Source organism: Xiphophorus couchianus, chromosome 18 (genome assembly GCF_001444195.1).
Source record: "Xiphophorus couchianus chromosome 18, X_couchianus-1.0, whole genome shotgun sequence".
Classification (NCBI taxonomy): domain Eukaryota; kingdom Metazoa; phylum Chordata; class Actinopteri; order Cyprinodontiformes; family Poeciliidae; genus Xiphophorus; species Xiphophorus couchianus.
In genome coordinates, this window is record NC_040245.1 from 5,191,732 (window position 1) to 5,213,516 (window position 21,785).

Sequence of the window (21,785 nt, forward strand, 5' to 3'; positions counted from 1 at the left end):
GGCTATGTTTGTTGTTATGTTTCTATTCTATAGTGCAGCTTTAAAGGCAAAAGTAAATTAAATGCATTAAAATAATTTTACCATCAGCAACACGTCTTTAAATGTCGGAGTTTTGACTACTGCCAAAAAAGAGAACGGCATTGACCAACGCAACTGTTCCTGCAGTTTAATCTGGTTTGGGTTACAAAGCCAAGTTTCAAGAATAAAAGTTTCATTCAGTACAGGTCTAAGGTTAGGAAAAGGGCAGCTAACATCTCTGCAGACCCCACACATGCGGGACACAAACAGTTTAAGCTTTTACAGAGCATTTTTTGGAAACACCAGCTGCCACAGAGACAGCTTCTTCCCTGTTCTCCCTCTCTCTCTGGTGAACACAATAAACACTTCACAGCCGGATTAATCAGCTACTCTGCTGTGATTCAAAATAAGCATATTTGCTATGTCATAACAATCCTTGTTTTTGTCTTTCACTTTTCTACAGCCAAAATTCAACAGCTTTCTCCCAGAATCTACACACTTCAATAAACATTTTAAAAGTTACATTTCAAGAAAACAAAGCAGGTGTGCATCTAAAATGATCCAAGAATTCAATATCTTATAGATACAAAAGGCCAAAATAGATTTTTGAGCCACATTTCGCAAAAATCAAACTCGTCAAGCATGGGAGTGGAGGGTTGATGTGAGCTGAACTTTGACCCAGACTGAATAATCGTACTCCAAATTCTTCAAATCTTTCACAAGAGGATCGCTTAAAAATATAACGGTGTGGCAGTAAACCAGTCACCTGATTACATTGTTACAGTGGGATTACACTGCAAAAACACAAAATCTGATCAGATTGTTTCACTCATGACAAGATTATTTTCCCATGTTATCAACAACAATGCAGTTCAAAGTGCTTTACATCAGAAAAGCACAAAAATCAACAATTGAAAGATGAATATTTTGCAAGTGTCATTGGTACACATCAAAATGGTGGTTAGTGTTTTTTTTATTTATTATGGTACAAAAGCAAATCTAAACAGGCAAGTTTTTGATCTAGATTTAAAGGAGCTCAAGTGTTTCAACTGTTTGTTCCAGATTTTTAGTGCATAGAAGCTGAATGCTGCTTATTTATAAGTAAAATATACTTCAGAGAACTAGCACTTTTTCATCAATATTAAGAAATTATTGACATAAAGTGACTGTTTCTTTCTGAAAAGTTACTTGTAAGCTAATTTTGTCAAGACACTTTCTCTAGAAACTAGAAACAGAAATACTTGGTAAGATTTTGTGTTTTTGCAGTGATAAACTAACACCTGCAAATCCAATTAAACTAAAGCAATCTTGTGAAGAAGAAACTGATAAATTCACAGGAAAACGGACGATGTAAAGTTTGCCTATTCTACAACAGTTTCAAGACTATATCTGCAGTCATGAAAATATAGTTATTTGCTTGTCATTAAAGTCAAGAAACTGCCTGGAAGTTAATCTACTTTATTAGTAATACTCTAATATCACGTTACAGCTTTTGTGATATCGATTACTCACTTTAGGTTGTAAGCCAGCTTGGATCCATTTATTTGGCTGTTCTTGCAATAATCATTTAACCTTTTATTACAAAATCCTATTATACATGCAGCATCCGAATTTTAATTCCCAGACCTCAGAGCGTCTGCACATCGCCTCCTGACAAATTCCCATTTAGAGCGACACAACATGTCAGTGGTTGAAGCTTCTGACTGATGGGACGGATTCATTCAGGAAGCTCTCAGAGCAGCGCGCGCGCAGACAGGTGAGGGTAAAATCCTGTCACTCAACAGTTCAGCTTCAATTACTTATTCAACTCTCCTGCCTTCAGCTGGCGCAACAGAGTGGAGGATGAACACAATTAATGAAGCTATCTGTTCAGGATTAAGCACACAGCTTTCACCGCAGATGCCTCTACCATAAATGGATTCTTACTGTAAAATATTCCAGCAGCCTAAAACCTGAGCGCGCGTTATCTCAGAGGAAGAATGCCTAAAGGATAAACAGTTTCTTCTGCCCTTCGGGCAAAGCTTTTTTTTTTGTTTGTTTGTTTTGTTTTAAGATGACTCAGTCAGTACAAAACATAGAGCCGGTAGTGGATAATCAGAAGTGTTTGCCGATATTGCAACAATCACAGGAATTTATGGGTAAGTTTAGGTGAGATGTTGCCTCGCGCCTCTGCTGTTTGCTTGAGATAAGACAAGGCCAATTTCATACTTTTACGTCTTCAACAGCAGCTGGCAAGTTTTATTTTTGCAGCGTGGTTTGGCTATTGTTCATTTGTCAGAAGTGAATTTCACCTGGCACGAGTTACAAGTTTCCTCTTTCCTTTCTTTCCTGTGTTTGGCTTCCTCACAAAAACTCTTCTTTAAAAATTAAAAGACTATGAATTCATGCATTTGTTCAAATTAAGAATTTTAAGATTCAGTCTTTTGGAAAATGAAATTATTTTCATATAAATTATAAACCCTCCAGAATTCAGACTTTGTTTTGGAGAATATGATTATTTCACTTTGCAAACAAACAGTTAAAACAATAATAAACTGAGGACACAAAGTATTTGTGGTCTAGTTTCTAGTGCAAATATCTTGGTACACTTAAAATGAAACAAAACTATCCCACACGTAACTTTTCAGCAAGATACAAAAGCTTGTTTTAGGTAAATAATTCCTTAATGTTGATGGAAAAGTGTTAGTTATAAGTTAATAATCTGCCAATGGAAGTAGTACTGTTTTTTTAATCAATATTAACAAATGATTGATTTAAAACAATCTCATATTTCTTGTTGAAAAGTTACTTATAAGTTAGTACACGTTAAATAAGACGATATTAGAAGATATTAGTTATGTTGATCGCCTCAGAACCGAGTAAATCCTCAAGATTATATGACACGTCATTTTTACCGAGATGATATGTATCATATTCTAAATGTACGCATATTTTATCGAGATACCTCCTCTGTTCCAGCCCATTTAGGGCATTATCGTACTCGCTGTGATCCATTTTGCTCCTGTTTTGAACTCTGCAAATCCACTTCCTGAACCCCCATCTGAATTTTGCGCGTCTGGAACCCAGCAATAGTACAGAAATTACTTTGTATATGTTGTGTGTAAATATCTGGGTTCAACTATATACAGTACAGACCAAAAGTTTGGACACACCTTTCTAATTCAATGGGAATTATCTTCATGACTATTTATAAGGCAATAAATCCCACTTATTAACCTGACAGGACACACCTATGAAGTGAAAACCATTTCAGGTGACGACCTCTTGAAGCTCATCAAGAAAATGCAGAGTGTGTGCAAAGCAGTAATCACAGCAAAAGGTTGCTACTTTGAAGAAACTAGAATATAAAGGGTATTTTCAGTTGTTTTACACTTTTTTGTTTAGTGCATATTTCCACATGTGTTATTCATAGTTTTGATGCCTTCAGTGTGAATCTACAATGTCAATAGTCATGAAAATAAAGGAAACTCATTGAATTAAAAGGTGTGTCCAAACTTTTGGTCTGTACTGTATATATGTCTGAAGTCAAAGCTTTGAGAACGTTAAACCATTGACACACATTATGATTAAAAACACAAAATCTGAATACATTTATACATTTTCTTTAAGTTAAGCTCAGGGTTAATAGAAAACTATAAACGTTAACCAAGGACCTGAACATACCTGAAACTTCTTTAGAGCAAATATTTATGGATTTTTGATCTCTTTGGCATGAAAAACAGCTGTCTTGTCAAACCTCTTCTCCTTAAAGTGAGACACTGGATTGGATTCAGCACCTGTAAGTAATCAGAGGAACCAAAGCACAGCAGATGGGTTAAGCTTTCAGTTTCATCTGTAATTGCTTCAAGCACGACAGTTGCCAATCCACCGTATATTGTAAATAATAATCTCTGCAGGCATGTTTGCATAAAATTCTGTTTCCTGTCAGAGAGGCTTTGAGGGTGCTCCACACACCTGCCTTTGAAAACACGTCTCAGAGCTCAGCAGCTACAGCGCTGCCCCTGCTGACTGACAAGAAAAGAAATCATTTCACATTTGATTTAGTATTTATGAGAGCATGCTTTATTTATTTATTTTGATCAATGCATGCCCCTTTTCACGCTGCTGTTGGCCTGTATGGTGAAGATCTTCAGATGCCATGACGCTATAGGACTCCAGTATTAGTTGATACTCTCAAAACCCCGTGTGCAATCTCTGAACCTCAAATGGAATTGCTGTCTGGAGGAGAAATGTGAACCTTTTTTCTTTGTCTTGTACATCTTTCAACTGCTTTATTCATCAAAGATAAAAGTACTGACCCCTCCCCACCACCACTCTCGTTTCCACACCAACACCACCTGATGCGGATAGATGGGATGGGAAATAACTGCGAAGCCATTGCATTTTCTGCCTCTGTCACAGAACAAAAAGCTAAACAGAAATGATTCCTAAAGGTGACCTATTATGCTTCCTGGAACAGGTTAGAGTAGGTCTTCACAAAACATCTTCATTACATTGTTTTTCACGGAATCATTCTTAAATAATTAGATTTTAATCCAATCAGTTCCTGTCGTAATGAGTCGTTGGGGGCGTCTTGTCACTTTAAATACAAATGAGATGCTGCAGGCCATGCCCGCTTCCCCCAACTCAACATTTGCAGCCGTTTTCATGTGCAAGTGTAAACATATGCACAATTATGCAACTGTATATCTTTGAATAGCAGAAGTGGAGCCTCCTGCACAACCAACAAGCTTTCAGATAGTGGATTCTGGATGCCAAGTCTACAACAAAATACTTGCCTTTTCCAGCAGCCATTGTAAAGCACATACTGTACATAAGCCGGTCACAATAACAAATTTTGCTTGATGATAAATTGCTCTAGAAGTCATTGTGATAAATGATAATATTGTTGTTTTGAGGCCATTTTCAAATAATAGAATGGTAATAATGGAATAATAATGCAAGAACATATTCTCAAAGATCAACAAGCTTTAAATTCTAATGAACATTTAACACTGGAACTGGAAGACATTTTAAATATCCAAAATAAATAAACAACACAAATAACAAATACAAAAATTATGAAGTCTCTGTAAACAAAATTATTCATGAAAAAGGGGCTAGTTGAGACCAAATCACTAGACTTAAGACTTTTTGTCTTAAATTAGAAAGAGAGAAAAGTTAAATAATGCAAATGGAATCTAAGCTTGTTTTAATTTATCAAGCGATTAATTGATTTATTGCGACAGGCCTACGCATACAGCGGTAAAACCAGCTGAACAAACGTCATAGAGTTCAGCTTGGGTTGCTAGGCGACAGAGTGGACTACGCTGGGGTTGCTAGGTAGCTGCCTGGCCTTTGCTGGCGTTGCTAGGTAACGGACAGTGCCTGTTGATTTGTGACTATAAATGGCTTTTGAAACGGCTCATTTTCAAGATACCAAAAAAACATTAAACGTATTGCCATTAGGAGGCTGAACTGTTTTAAGAAGCAGTAGAAATAAAAACGTAAGTACAAAAATGTTCAGAATGTGAATTTATAATAGGAAAGTCGGTAGATGAAAGACATTGGAGTCAAAACTTCTTTTAGGAAAACCTCCCACATTGCTCTATTAGCTCAGTGACGGCATTTCTTATAGGCGATATTGTTTACTGAAGAGACATTCAGCTGGTTGAGATGATACATGCTGACGCCGACTCGGCTGTTTACTGTGTGTCGAGGCGCTTGACACCTGTCAACTGGAGCTTTCCAGGATTACCGAGTCTTTTTTCTTTGGCTGACCTAAGGGGACCCTGGTGAAATGGTTTGATCTGAAACCTGGACCTCTCATCAGCACTGGTCAGTCTGCATTAGACACTGACCTCCACACTAAGTCTCTGTGGAATTACTGGACAGATCGTAGATCTGCTGAAAAGACTAAGGACATGCGGGAGTTATGGCTCCAAAGTGCTGTTTTTAACTTTCTCTGTTCTCTAAGGTGCATCAATATAGAGGATTTCTGTAATTCTGAGATCTACAGAAGAGTATAACACAACCAAGGTCAAACACGACACATGAGAGAGGGCATTTAGGTGACAGAAAACATGTTAAAATCAGAAGAAATAAAAATGAATCATAATGGCTCACATTAAAAAAAGTTGTGTGGCATTTTCTGATTTTCTGCAACAGAAACTGTCAGATTCCCAAAGGAATTATTTCAAACAAAAATATATCTGTCTTAGCAGTCAAAGTATGGGTACTAATCTGCAGCTTGCAAGCTTTAAAATGCTTCCAATAGTGAGACATGTCCTAAAATATTTTTACAAAATGTTGAATCCAAATGTGCGCCACACTTTTCAGATCTTTTATTCTACTTGAGAGTTCTGTTAATCCCTCGAAAATTCAAATACTAAAATAATGCCAGAAGTTAAAAACTTCAAGGGTATAAAAACTTTAAAGCTGAACGTAATTGTATGGCAAAGTGATGAATAACAGAAATTACTCAGAAGTGTTTAAAAGACAAATGTACGGTATTTAAACAAATAATTTGAAATAGATTTCCTGTAAAAAGCTCAAAAACTGTTTATGTGAAAAAGCGTTGCAGCAAATCAAGATTCATTGCAGAAGTGCTCTTCTAATTCTTTGCAATTTTGTCTAGAGATGGGACCAAAGTGTCTATTTATTAGGACAAAAGAAAAATGACAATAGACAGACAGAAGGGAAATTATCTCTACAACTTCACAGAAAATCAGTAAATGAGTTCTTTGAGAGACAAGTGTGCTTGTTTAGGGAGATCAGAGGAAACGTGCTCTAAGTGAAGAAATCCGGCTATTTTGTCCTGCTTTTATATATTTAATACCCAAGGAAAATTATAGCCTTGCTTCTCAGTTATTTGAACAAAAGGAGTCTACTTAGCAAGACATGTACATCTTTAATGAAAATGTTGGATTGATGGATTATGAATGTTAAAAATCAGAATATTTTCTTTTACATTATTACCACGACAGTATTGTATTTTTTTAAAGGACACTTAAACGCTCTACACACTTCGCCTCATGCCCTTGTTGCTGATAAGAGCCTGTAGCTGACGGTGGTTTCTGTCTTTGGTCTACAGCACATGATGCTGAGAAACATGTAAATCCCTTTTAATCCTTTTTTTTTTTTTGACAGTGTCACCATTTCAGAAATTTTCTAAGAAAATGTTATTTGCTTTGACAAGTTGGAGATCATTCAGCGGTCTTTGCTTTTTGCTAATTTCATTTTTGTACTAATGTAAATTAAACTATTCAAATCTACGTTAAACTATTATGTAATAAAGTTGCACTTATTTGTCTATTTAAATGTTTTTTTTTTGTTAATTACAATATTTCTTTACTTAAAAAACAGAATCATTTTATACGGCAGTGACGGGCACTGCTAACTAAAAAGTTAGCTTTGCTAACACAAAGGCAGTAAACCAACATGGTATTTAGCTGAAGCTAAGGCTAAAACTGAAAGCAAAGACTGGAGAGTTACAGAATGCTATATTTAGCTTTCCACAACATTTGTACTGTAGAATATTATTTATTTCATGAACATTGAATGAATTTATTCCGGTTTGTATTCTTTTATTTCCAATAGTTTGAAGTTGTTGTTTTTTTTAGACTCTACTCTGATTCCACTGAGGTCGACTGAAGCATTTCAGAGGAGCTGGACGATAGATTGACCAGTAAATTGAGTTTTACTGATGGCTTAGCTCTTCATATAACGCTTTCAACAAAAGGCTTGAACAGATACTCCATCTCACAGTCCTGTTTATCGCTGTGTGTGGATAAGTCACTGAGATACTCTAACTTCTTCACTTCAGGCAGCTGCACACATGGATGATATTGTCTATTTGGCTTCATCCGACCATGGATTCTTTTGTGGCTTCCAGCTGCAGTGCGAGATGAAGATCTGCTCTTCGAAGCCTGAGAATTTTATTTTCTTGTTGCAATCAATATTGCCATAAATGTGTTAATGGATCAGTTCAACAACTGAGAACCAGGAGAATCTTTTATACAAAGACAAAACCTATATAAAAATGTTAGAGTCAGAGACATTATGCAAACACTTAATGTTATTAATAATCATTTGCATTTTTAAATGTCCCCAAGTTTTTAAAGTTAAATTTGATGTCTCTAAACATGCAGTAAAACATGCATGTTAAGTTAGGTCATTTTCAAAAGAACTTTATGACATTTATTTCTTATTTATTGTGATAATTTAGCATTTCTTAAATCACCTAAAAAATTATCTAAGTGCAAACTATTCACTTCATTTTTACCTTAATTTTAATCTGCAGTAAGTAGTTTATTAAGTAAAATTAGATTTTTACATATTTCTTAAAACTGTCACTATGTCATGATAGTATAATATGAAATGGATAATCTGAAAAAAATCTTCCTGTGGTCCTTCTGCCATCTGCAGAAATACACCGCTCTCTGTTAGAAACAACCATGCTCGTGTAAAAGGGGATGACAATCAAGCTAGTGTACACACCCTCCCACTTGCTCTGCTACGCTACAGCTCCTTGATGGCATTTGAATCGCATACATATCGGACACCCAAGCGGCCTGAGTCGTATTCGAAAAGAATCCGACCTGTGCTGTTCAGACTGTCATGAAAAGACCGGATACAGGTTGCATTACATTAAATAAAACCAAAACGGAATTGGGTTATTTCAGTCTGCAGTGTGAACGCGCCCTTAGATTGGTGAGTTATTTCGACAGAATGTCCAATATTAAATTTTACAGCTAATAACAGCCAATACCGATACCGTGCCGATAGTATTGTGCATCGCTACACATTTGATGTAGCGATCAAATATCAAATATGTAGCGATATCAGTCATTTTGCCCTGCAGCTAATTTAGTGTTATGGCATAAGTTACACCAACCTGCATCATGAACGAACAGCATATGTCTGAAAGAACTCTGCAGAAACTGAGGCTCCATCTTCATTTTAAAGGATGCAAACCTGCACTCCAGTTCCGATGCATCTCGGTCCTTTTCAGACATGACATACGTAACAGTAATGACTTCATCAGTCTGGTAAAGAAATGGCATTGAGTTATTCAAACACTGGTCAGTTTTGCAGTAATGTTCGTCATGCTTCATTCTAACACGTCTTAGAGTTTGATGGAGGGAGCGGAGGAGAGGCAGCGAGGCATGCTTTTGCTTTCCGCTCCAGAATGGACTGTACATCAAGTCAAGTTTAATAGAAAAGTCCTTGTGGAGTCGCAGTTTTCTCATAACAACATGCCATATCACCGTAGCAATTTATATCACCAGGCCGGTTTGCAAGATGCTTATGTAAAACATTGTGGGGGAGTATGGAGGCACTGGCAGCATGTGTGCTGGAGGCTTCCTCTGAATTATATTACTCTACAATAACTCCAGCAGCAGGTGGCAAATAAATTGTTTTCCTCTCATACAAAACAATCCAGAGTGAGACATCCTAATTAAAAATTTGGGAGCTTTGAAATCAAACTGCCCAGGTGTTATTAAGATCCGTTCTCCGAGTTTCTCCACGTTTCACCTTCCTCTGACGCGACATTGCCCTTAAGTGCAATGTTGTGTGTAATAACAGAAACCTTCACAGCTTCTCAGGGTAACTGACTATATGATAGAAACCCTGTGGTTTATACAGTTGGAATAAAATCCAGCAGCCCCCGTCAGCGCGGCTCCTTGAGATAAATCTGCACTATGTGGCTCTAACATTGAGAAGTCTGCTATTTTGCAGGAGGCACTTAAATGATGCATCTCTGAGCTCTTTCTTTATTCCACAAGGACGTGTTTTGGCCTTGGAAACACAGTGCAAAAGTGAAATAAATATACGTTCTGTCATTTCACAGTGCTCATAATAGGTTGAAGTGGACAGCACGGGTCAGAAATAGCAAATTTTCAAGAAGCCCCAATTTATAAAGCGCTGTCACTGCATTTTATCAGGAGAAATTGTAGTTGAGTGGAAATGAGTGCGGTGATGTGAGTTAAGCTACTTCTGTTTTTCTGAAGTCTCCCACTTCCTGAATAAACAAGCTACTTCAGAAAAACTTTGTTTTGAGATTCATTTCCATTCCTTGTGAATAAATGTTTTTGCACAGGTGTTGCTGATTCTGACTGAAATGCTGCCTTTGAACTTTGGGGGCTTTAACGCTTCATCGCACATCCCGCAAAGCTTTTGTAAAGAAATACAATTACAAACCAGTGAGACCAGTTTGGTCATGTGTGTTTGTATGCATGAGACAAATTGTCAGACTTAGCAAGGTTTTTTTGTTCATTTTACATGTGCGGCAGCTGCTTCCTCTTCTTTCCCAACACTAATGAAAACATATAACTTGAATCAAGCTTCGGTTTCTAAATCAAAGGGATCATCGCAGCTAGTGATAGATTTTTTTTACGTCATCAATCATTCTTTCATGTTGTGTGTTTAATCAGACGCAGTCGGAGGTTTTTTTTGTGGGATCCTGAGAAGAATTTGAATCCGATTGATCATATGTACTCCATGCTTGATTACTTTCAAATTCTCCACCTGATTTGTAATAAAATCAGAGAATAAAGTGCCAGACCTTTAAAGAGACTACCACACTGCAAAAACTCAAAGTCTTACCAAGTGTTTTTGGTTTAGTTTCTATTATAAACGCATAAGTACACTTGATTAAGACAAAAACTATTATACAACTACTGATTTATTTGAAGTTTTTAAGAACCCTTTGTTTGGTCCACTGAAGGTTTTTCACCAACTATAAAACAGAAAACGTACGTTGTAGCTTTATAAACCTGTGTGTTTAGGATTAGTGTCCTGCATTAGTTCAATCTTGTTTCTTTATTTTTTAGAATGCTATCAAGAATATCTTTGAATATATCTTCATTCATTCATATGAAGTTTTCCAGTAAGACTATGCTGAAAAAGTGTCCTACAACACTGATTCCACTTTCAAACTTTATGGTGTTTTCAGAACAATGTCTCCTCCAAACATGGTGTGTGCTATGGCTGAAATCTCAAACTCCAGTCCTCATGGGCCGGTGTCCTGTGACTTTTAGATGTGTCTCTGCCTCATCACACCTGGCTCCAATATTAGCTAATTAGCAGAGATCTGTAGAGCATGACTGCATGCTAGTGAGGCAATTTCAGAATTTAATTCACTTGTATAGAACAAGGAAGATATCCAAAAGTTGTAGGACACCAGAGATTGAGACCACTGCTTTAAATATTTTTAAAGATTTAAAGAGCTCTTATTATTTCTTTAGCAAATTTTCCCTTACCCCCATTTGAGTTTCAGTATGTGCGCAATCACCTATTCAGATACTTTTAAATTATTTGTGGAAAATTCACCTATTCATAGATTTTTTCATGGGACAAATCTAAAACAGCACTGTCAAACCAACCAGTTCCCCTCCTTGCCTATGGGGGCGCTGCACCAAGAACCACTGAGGAAAGCGACACGAAAACCTTTAAAGAAGACACGGACTATTTACAAAATCGGAGTAGCATCAGTTTTTTTTAGTAGTTGCATAATTTCTATTTTGTAGATGGTAAAAGTCCACAAAATATGCACATTTGTTTTGGTTGTATTTACCCAGAATTCCCTGCGCTGTAGTCCACTTCCTGCTTTTGGAGCAGTATCCAGACTGGCTGGAGTTCAGATATGCATTCGAATCGCACCAGAGTTCACTTCAATCAAACAGAAGCTGAGGTTTTTGCGTTACCTCGCGATAATGTACTGATCAGTTCATGCGGCATAATTGAATACTGAAAGTGTCTCTTATGGTGGCCGCCGTACTTTCTGCTGTAACAAAGTTTTTGTACAGTTTTACCATGTATTTTAATACCTTGTTTGTGAATTATTTGAAGTTTGATATTTTTTTCTTAAGGGTAGAAATGCAAAAGCAAAGCAGGCCAAACATGGGCTTTTCATCTATTTCCATTCCTTCTGAGATATAAACAGAATTTTTTAGTAAAGAAGGAAAAAGAGAAAGAATACATCCAAACTATTTGGGTCATTTCTGAGCTATTTTCACAGGGTAACAAAATCAGCTACAGTTTTGATTGTGCCTTTTTTGTGTTGGTCTGAATTGTTAATAAAGGGCCTGTTTTCATGTGTAGTTCCATCTCAACTTTACATAAACATTCAGTGAATAAATCAATTTTCAATAGATTTTTTGCACCGAAGAGTTAAGAATAAATAAACACTTTTTCACTGATGCTCTTTAATTGTATATATTTGAGATTTTGACTGTATACAAAATAGGCTAGGGTGCATTTGCTTATTGCGAGGGAACGCAAAAGAAACAATTTTCCTAGTAAAATTAGGCATTCATTCTTCCCCAAATGAACCAGATTTTCTGGGAGAGCGAAAGTTCAACACAGTACTATCACTGCACCTAACCATCTCATCTTTTTTGCTATTTCTGGTGTTACCCTATTCTAAAAATTACCCTATTCTAATTTATTCTAGAATCTTTTTTCTAAATATCTTAACTTAATAACTTATGCATTTTCTTGGGTTGTTACCAAGGTACAGAGAATGTATTTCAGAAATATATGTTCAGACTCGCCATTTATTCTCCCTGTTGTAGCTGCAAAAGATCAGACTGGTTTCTGAGTAATACCCTTTTAAACGGTATAATTATTTCTGTCACTGATGTGACAACAGAACATGGAAATCAAGAGAAAGGTGAAATCCTGAACCGTGCTGCTACAGTAGCAGTAATGCACTTCCGACCTTATTCTCGTGGGTGAATCCAGACCCGTGCTTGAAAAAAAAAAAGAGTCAGTTTACTTCACATCTGGCAATCTGAGTCCAATAATAAACAGCGTTAGAGCAGAGATGGAACCATGGGGACACATCCCACACACAGCTCAAGGCTATTCTCTCACAATGCTTTTACATGATATGCTTTTATTTGGACATCACAACAGTCCCATGAAGTACAGTTAACACTTTTGTCAGCTTAGCGGTTTTTTTTGTCGTATTATAGGGTTGGGAATTTTATTTATGTTCCCAGTTTGTGCTGCAGTTTAGCTCCCAAGTGTGTGATTGTTATGCAGATAGCAAAAGACTAAATATTTGCAGCACAAGCTACAGATAATATTGACCATTATACTTTGAGGACGTCTCCAAGGACAAATCTTCTGTATTCGAAATCTCTCAAACTGTTTTTACTCTGGCTCGGTGGGGAGCCCCAGCGGGACCCAGCGCTGCAGGCAAAGGGACTACATGATTAGACTTGTGATCTGATAGGAGGTCAGGATCTGTGGTAGGCCAGAGACAAACACAGATGTTATCAGGGTCATCCTGCAGAGTGCTGATAGTCCACCAAGACCGTGATGCGGTGAGTGACAATGCTGACACTCCTCCTGGTTCTAGCCTTCTCCCCAGGGGATCCCAGGCAGATAATCAATGGTGTGAGCCACATTTCAAGCCACTCTGCTAAGATTTATCTTCAAATGGACCTCATTTCAATAAAAAAATGTAGGTTGTTACTCTGAAAAAAAAAAGACTGGCCCTAGTTTATCATGCGTGCAAAGAGTTTTAAAATGGGCGTGCGGTCATTTTCTCGCTGATCGCAGGGTGTGTCAGATAGGATGCGAGAGTCAGAGGCCAGGTTTCTGACTGTGTTCGCAGGCAGTAGCGCCTGCAGCTGTACGGCTGTAAGCACCTTGAGATTTTCCACTATGTAAAAAATAAATAAATAAATGTAGCTATTGGATTTGTTATTATCTAACCATCTTTACTATTATAAATGATATTGGTCAGTTTTACTTTTGTTTATTTGGAGGCTTGGCATACTTTCTGTAAGCTGTAAGGATTTACCACGTCTGGCTTTTTCTGGTTCAGAATTATGACACGTTTCACATTAATGAACTAAGAGTCGGATAAAACATGACATGACCGTTTGGTCTGCAGACGCTTTGAAAATAATCGGATAGTGTCTGAATTAGTACATGGAAGTGGCACATATCAGATGTTTTTAGGGGTGAAAAGATTAGACTTGGGTCTGTCAGATAGAAGTGGGGGGAAAAAAACGTATATAGGTCAAACAGGAGCAAAAAAACCCAATTTGCTTCATATTTGTATGTGGGTAAAACTCTGTAAGTAGGACTGCATACTTACAGAAACACTGAGGTTTTAAAAAAACAAGCATCCCTCAGGTATATGGCTGCTGTACTTAAAAAATGTTATTTTTTTAATCTGGACTCTGTGTGAGGTTAATGGCTGAACAAATTAAGTAAAACATTAAACACAGCAAGGTCAGGACCAGCATGTATGGAGATTTATGTGGCTGCAGATCTCTTATAGCAAACTTTACAAAAATGCTTTAGCTCTCCCGAAGGAGATGAAATGCAAAGTTATCACTTGATGACTTTTATGACTTCAGTCAATTTTATCTGCTATGAAGAGTCTGTGTGGAGTTATGCTAAAATCTTTCTCTGCATTTAAATGAGGAAAACCCTGTGCTGAAAAGCCATGGCAATGGAAGTAGACTTAAATGCTTTTTGGATCCGTTTTGGGAGGTGGACAGTCACAGTGAAGATGTCTGACTTTGATCATCTTGAGAAAACAGAAAGTTATATCGGTGATAACGCTGGTTTTTGAAATTTGCAAAACTTTTACAATGGACATGAAGTTTTAGTCAGGTGCTCTGCAATCAGATGAACAGGAGTGATCGCTTCCAGATTAAGACAACCTTAGTTTTTCCAACTAAGCTATGAAATAGAAACATATTACAGAAAATCTGCAGAAACTTGTAGGCAAGGTCACCAAAACTATAAATAGATGGGATTGTGGTATTTAATGAAGATAGCTTCCAGCCACCAGGTCTGTTTGGCCACACATTGGGATTGGCCAGATTACCTGTGGTTTGATGAATCCATAACCATTACTGCAACCAATTCTACCCCCGTTGTTGAGCAATGAGGCCCATAGTGAGCCTCCAGTTGTGTTGTTTTTTTCATTAAGATATTTTCAACAGATTTTATTTACAGTAACAGTGAAGTGGGTTTGGCTGACTTGAAAGGGAACAATGGAAGCATCACAGTAATGGTGTTATTGTGATTAATCATGAACTGTTGAGTATTTAGAGTTTAACTAACCATTCTGTGAAAGCAAAACGCCACCTCTAATTCCACTAAAGTGGGCAGAGCCAAGAGACCAAAGGGTGTGAACTACAAAAACAAAATCTTACCAAGTAATTTTGGTCTAGTTTCTAGAGCAAATATCTTACTACACTTAAAGAAAACCAACTTATGAGCAACTTTTCAGCAAGATATAGGAGTTTAAGTAAATAATTCCTTAAAACTGCATAAAAATACTTGTTCCATTGTTAGATTTCCACTTCCTACATATTTTTACCAAGTTATAAATGAAATAATCTGCAAATGGAACAAGCAATTTTTTAAATCAATATTAAGGGATTATTGACTGAAAACGAGCTCCTATTACTTGCTGAAAAAGTTACCTATAAGTTTTTTTCTTAGTTTAAGTGTAGTAAGATATTTGCAGTACTACTTGGCAGGATTTTGTGTTTTTGCAGTGCAGGGCTGTGGTCAAGATGACAAGCACTTTGTCACTGAGACAGTTTTAGGAAAAATGTTTCAGAATTAAACAAATTTACACAAAAAAATCTACATTTCTCAGAAACGTAGAGATAGAATCTTAAATATCCCATTTAGACACATTATCTGCAAAAATAATTGCGTATTTAGATTAGTTATACCTCAAAATGTAAAGATTTGAATTTGAAATCTCATCTGCCTTCCATTCTCAGCGCACAACAGAATACTTTCTAAAGCAAACATTTTTCAACAAATTCTCTCCTGTGTGCTTAACAATTTTTGAACTTTGTCAAGTATTTGCTGCTAATAGAACACATTTTCAGATGGAAATGTTTTCCTGTGAAGTTTGTATGGGAAAACCAGCTGTGCAGAAAGTTTGAGCCAGACTGCATGCATTTGAGTCTCAGTTTTGACAAACCTCCCACTCAAGATGAACTTTGAAAAAGAATTGACTTGGTCTGTATTCGTATGGAAACGTAAGAGTCAGTTTGAGATGTGAATCATTTACGGTGCCCTGGGAAGATCTTTCCTGCATATCTGTGCTTAATTAACAAGCTGAACAAAAAAAAAAGGTGTTCATGTGTGTACAAAAACCAAAAAAAAAAAAAATCAGTGGCGCCTCTGCTCTGGCGAATTGGATTTTCTGCATTCCCCACATGGGATTCTTCCATTTGCAGACTGAATTGTGTGTCAACACATGCCTGCTTCCCATCTTCCCTGAGGCCCTTTCTCAATGCAAAGCTGGCTTTAGCCCCGGCTGACCTGTGTAGTTCTGCAGGAAGATGCTCTTAGCCTCAGGAGAGAAAACAACTAAACAGGAAAAAAATTAAAATGAACAGAGCCCCGTTCTAAGGCAGTCTTTAACAGTTATGTGGACCCTGTGGCTACATGTGTGTAATTTCCTCAGGATTCATTGCATATATGAAGCTTCATGAAGATGAAATGTTTTGATTTTTCCTCATTGTTCTTACTTCACTAGTGGCTCTTTTCCAGCCAATATTTGAGATGAGGCTGCACCGATTGCAGTTTTTTGACCGATCGCTGGTCTTTAAAAAGCCTGACCTGCCGATTCCGCTTTTGACCAATTTTATTGTCTGAAATATCACTAAATCTAGCAAGAACGTTGTTCAATGTTAACTCCAGACATGACCTGATGGGCTGGTCTATGAGTCAAACCTCTTTCACGGTGGAGCAGAAGAGGACAGTGGACAATTTTTAGACCTTTGCAGAGAAAGATAAGATTGAGGGATAAGACCGCCTTCACAGGCAAGTATCAGCCGATCACCGATTTCCCAAATTTAAAGGAATCTGCATCAATAAATCACCTAATTTGATTTAGGTGCTCAAAATGTGTCGCGACGGGCCTTCGACGCGCCTCCAAATACAGTTTGATTGCAAACCAGACACACAAAAGACGTTTGGTGTGTATGCATCATTAGCCTGGGGGGTCAGGTTAAGCCTGGTGGCCCGCCAGGCTTAAAGTACACTGGGGGAAACCCTGGGTGCCTATGAGGGCTGAAGCGATTCGAGTACCTCTATTATTAAAATTCCTCGAGAAAAATTTATCTGCTTCAAAGCTTCGTTAAATGATGTTTTATTATTTAGCGCACCATGTTCCGGGCAGGTTATTATTTGTGTTGCGCGACGCTCTCACTTTCGCCTGAGTTGCTGACGAAAGCTAAGTGCTAGCAGCATAACATCCAATTTTGAAGTTTGACCTGGGAGGATATTATCGATTGGTGATAATGTCTGGGGTTTTGTCGTTTTTCGGGAGACCAATAATCATCCTTAAAATAAGTAGAGCTATGCCTGGAGTACAGTAGCTCTTCTCGTCCCAGCGCCGCTTCCTGGTGGCCGGTTCAGAGCGAACAGCGGGGAAGAGCGGTGAAAGTGTATTATACAGGTGAGCGGATAGACTGAATGCTGCGGGCAGCTGTGCTTTAGTTGCTTAGCATAAGTGTAGCTTTACGGACAAACCGAAAAATTTATTTCATATCATCCTGGTGTCAACAAATAGGTGGCGGAGCTCATTGTGGCGGCAAGTAGCCGGTAGATGTTTCTGTGTGTGACGAACAAAGGTGTCAAATCCTGTTGCTAACATGAACACAAAGCTAAAAATATCTGGGCAAGGTGAGAGTTCATCTATTAAATTGACTGAAAATGAATACATAAATTAAAAGCTGCAGTATAGACATTTTTCATAAGTGCATTTGTGAGCCTGGATGTTGATGTTCGATAGTAACACTGCTCTTATGTTAGATTTACACGTTTATTGTATTTTTTAAAATCCAATTACTTGATTAATAGTAAGAATAATTGATAGATTACTTGATTACTAAAATATTTGTTTACAACAGCCCTAGTGCCAATAAAATATAAATTCAGTCTCTGTGAGTTATGTGTTCATTCCTAAACACCAACTTTGACAGAGTTGTATGTATATCTTCTGATAACTAGCCACTTCATATTAAGATTGATTAAGGTTACTGCTAGCACTCTTAAAACCTAAAAGTAACTAATTGTGCGTGTTAGGAGCAAGAAAATGACATTTGTCTCAACATATAAGCCCAGTTATCATCCATCTCATCGGAGAGGACAGCGACTGGCTTGACTTTGGGCAAGGGCGTGCAGACGCACAGCATCACCACATGGGACTTCTGGATTTCCACACTTCTCCACGTCCAACTGTAATCGACAGCGACAGGCAGTGAGTGACGGCATCAACTGCAAGCCGGAATACTCAGGTGTACAATGATTCCTCAATCATGACTGTGACTGGAACAGATCGCCGTCCTTGCCGCGTGGCTGTAACACTTTAGACACACAAGCAGAACTGCAGCCCTTTCAGAGGAAAAATGTGTCCGTCGCAAACATGTTTTCTTTGTTTATCAGGAGATGGCAGGTTATTTAGGAGACGAGGAACAGCTGCATTGTGCTGATAAGGTTTTTATGAAAATGGATCCACATACTATCACTCCTAATAATGAAACATCTCTTTTCATATATCACACGTGAAGAAGGGTTGACCTGATCAAAGTTAGGAGACAGAAAGATAGCATTACAAATATAGAGATCTACTTCCTGGGGTGCTAAGATAAATAAATACTAAATACTATCTTTCCAAATTAGTGTAAAACACATCGACAGCATAAGTTGGATTTTTTATTTTATTTTGTCAGCCAAAATATAAAGCTGTTTTTTGCACAAGCTCCAAGTTAAACAAGAAATTCATATTCAAACTAAGAAAAATAAACATTTATACAAACCTCTGACCTTGAATTTCAATGACAGCAGTGCCTCTAAATTTTGTTATTATGAACGGTTTACTTTTGTAAATGTACAAACACATTAATTAATAAATTAGGATAGTATAGAAAAGATAATTTATTGTAGGAAGTTTGTCACTAATATATGTAGCACCCAAGCCAAGCAGCTAGATATTAACCCTGTGTAACGGTGATGGTAAAACTCTGGGAATGTTAACGTCTCACTAATAATCGATTACTGGTAAACAGGAGAAACTAAGTACTAATCAGTTTCAAACTTCTATACTTATGGTTTTTAATTACAGCAGTGCCTCCAGTAAACAAGAAAAAATATTACCTACTTTGTCTTAAGAAAATTAATTTCAGCTTTTAATCTTACCTGTCTAAGCCTGTCAAAATAAATTTTGCTGGACGATAAATTGTCTCCGAAGTTATTGGAATAAACAATAATATTGTTTATGTCCTTCATTTTTTGAATATGTCCTTCAAAAAATGGCTAGTTGAGACCAAACCGCCAGACTGAAGACTTTTGTCATCCAGTTTTGATTGAGGGAAAAGAGAAAAACTATAAATCCTGCAAACGGAAATCATTGCGTTTGTTTCAAATTATTATGTGATTCATTGCGACAGGCTGTCTTAATAAAAAAAATTTGGACACAACTCAGAAAGTTTGACATTAAGAGAAGAATTTAGTGAATAAAATATATTAGCACATGCAAAAAGTACTAGCCCAAACAAACAAAAACAGAATCGCATTCCCACAAAACAGTTTCCTTTTGAATTCAGTTCAGAACTTGACCATTTAAATGATAAAGCCTCTTATTGAAATAATAATTTTAAAAAAAACATTGCAGGTCTGATTCATAGCTTATGTTCATTGTGACCCAGAAACACAACTTGAAACCAAGCAGAAAATAAAGTTTACTCACAAATCCTTTGAATTCTCTTAGGTGTGCAGGATGGATGTCGGTAGCCATGCAAACCCCACTAGACAGGTGAGTTTGAATTTACTTCACATCATGGCCACGTGGAATAAAAACCGGCAAACTCCACCTTTCTATCCACAGCAGAAGAATCCAGATAAGTCCTGTCGGTCCACTGCGTGATAAAAGTCTCTGTTTAGCTTCACACATCTGGCTAAGGCTGATACACACTACATACAGCTACCAATAGCTCGCGCAAAAATGCTAATGCTAACTCGCGATTAGCATCATATATTCAAGCACTTCTAGCATTTTATTTTAGCACAGAAATAATTTATATCGAGTACTCACTCATCAGAAGGCGAAACAGTCCGAAACACGGATGTAGACCCAGGTAATTTATGACCGTTTCCCCTTAGCTTACCTCTGTCAGCCTCCTAGCATAGCATGTCGGTCGAATCCTACAGGCTAACATGACCTTTCACCTCGTTCACTTAGGTCTCGCCATCACACTGGTTAGTTTACATCAACAAATTAAATGAAAGAAAATACACGATTGACAGCACAACAAGTTAGGTTATGAACAGGACACATTTTGAAATGTGTGTTTCAAACAAACTATACTAGCATATAAATATATATACATATATTTTTAACCAATTTTTATTTATTTATGAATAACTATTCACAAATAAATGAGCTCAGTTTTATTGTGCTTTTAACCCATATTACTTCACTTTAATTTACCTTTATAATATTTACATTAAAAATGTCTAACTCTTGTATTAGTATTTATATTTTAGCCTCATTAGTCTGAAATGAATATTTTAGACATATGGATGTTTAAAAGCTGTAATTTCTGTTAACTATGGTGATTTTCAACTTGCAGATAATGAAAACATACAGTTAAAATTAGAATAACCCATCAGATCAATTAAAAAACTTTTTTTAAAACAAAAACAGAAATGTGGACTTAAAAGTATGTTTAATACCTGCAAACAGGCTGTTTTTTTAAATGGTACCAATTAATTTATTGAATTTGTAAACATGTTACCTCTGTTTCTGCTGCCCTCTGCTGGGAGTACCACAGGGCTCAATTCTTGGTCCTCTCCTGTCCTCATTTTATCTTCTGCCATTTTATCTTCTATTTTCAGAAAGCATGCTGTGCAATTTAATTTCTAAGTGGTTCACTGTCAAGTCTACTTCCCTTGGAAACCTAATGGCTCCACTCAGTCTCTACTGGACTGTCTTGATGACATCAGGGGATGGATGGCACTGAATTTTCTCAATTTTAATAATAATAATAATAATAAAAATACTGAGGTTATGGTAACCACCGGATTAAAGATGGTGGGAATACAACGCAGGATCCCTACCTTTGATTTTTCCTCTTTGGCCGCATACAAAAAATCCATTGTCACAAATTTAGGGGTGAAAACAAACCCCAGCCTGAAATTTGGCTGTCATCTAAACACCGCAGTTAAGACTTCTTTCTTTCAGCTGAGGAACCTTTCAAAAATCAAGACCTCCTTTCTAAGCACCACTTAGAGACATTGATCCGTGCTTTTATTACCACGCGTCTGGATTATTGTAACTCTCTTTCGATCGGAGTTAGCCAGGTCTCCATCTCACATCTACAGCTGCTACAAAATGCTGCTGCACAATTTTTAACTGATGCAGTTAAACAAGAGCACATAGCTCCAGCTTTGGCTTCCTTTCATTTACCTCCTGTTTAGTTTAAAATCTATTTTAAAGTTATTTTGTTTGTTTTTAAGTCTTTAAATGGTCTTAGCACTTCTTATTTGTCCATACTGCTTCTCTCTTATAGTCATTCACATGCTTTTAGCCGTCCCAGATACCTTTTATAAATCCAGAGGAGATGGTGCCGTTGCAGCTCTGGCTCCTAAATTGTGGAATGAGCTGAAGGTCAGACAGGCTTAATCTCTTTCTGTTTTTAAAACTGGTTTAAAATTTTTTTTTTTCTTAACCAAGAGTGAGCTAGCTTCTGTGGTTTAATGTTGTACTCTTTTTGAGTTCTATA

The 21,785-nt window shown here is 37.1% G+C and overlaps 1 long non-coding RNA gene across 1 annotated transcript; it reads right to left on the reverse strand.

Moving 5' to 3' along the window:
• Positions 1-3,680: 3,680 nt before the first annotated feature.
• Positions 3,681-20,218, reverse strand: LOC114161439 (uncharacterized). Its single transcript, XR_003599024.1, has 3 exons — positions 20,096-20,218; positions 19,751-19,919; positions 3,681-3,794 (listed from the first exon to the last, which is right to left on the reverse strand). It is a non-coding gene; the product is annotated as an uncharacterized LOC114161439 (long non-coding RNA).
• Positions 20,219-21,785: the final 1,567 nt, after the last annotated feature.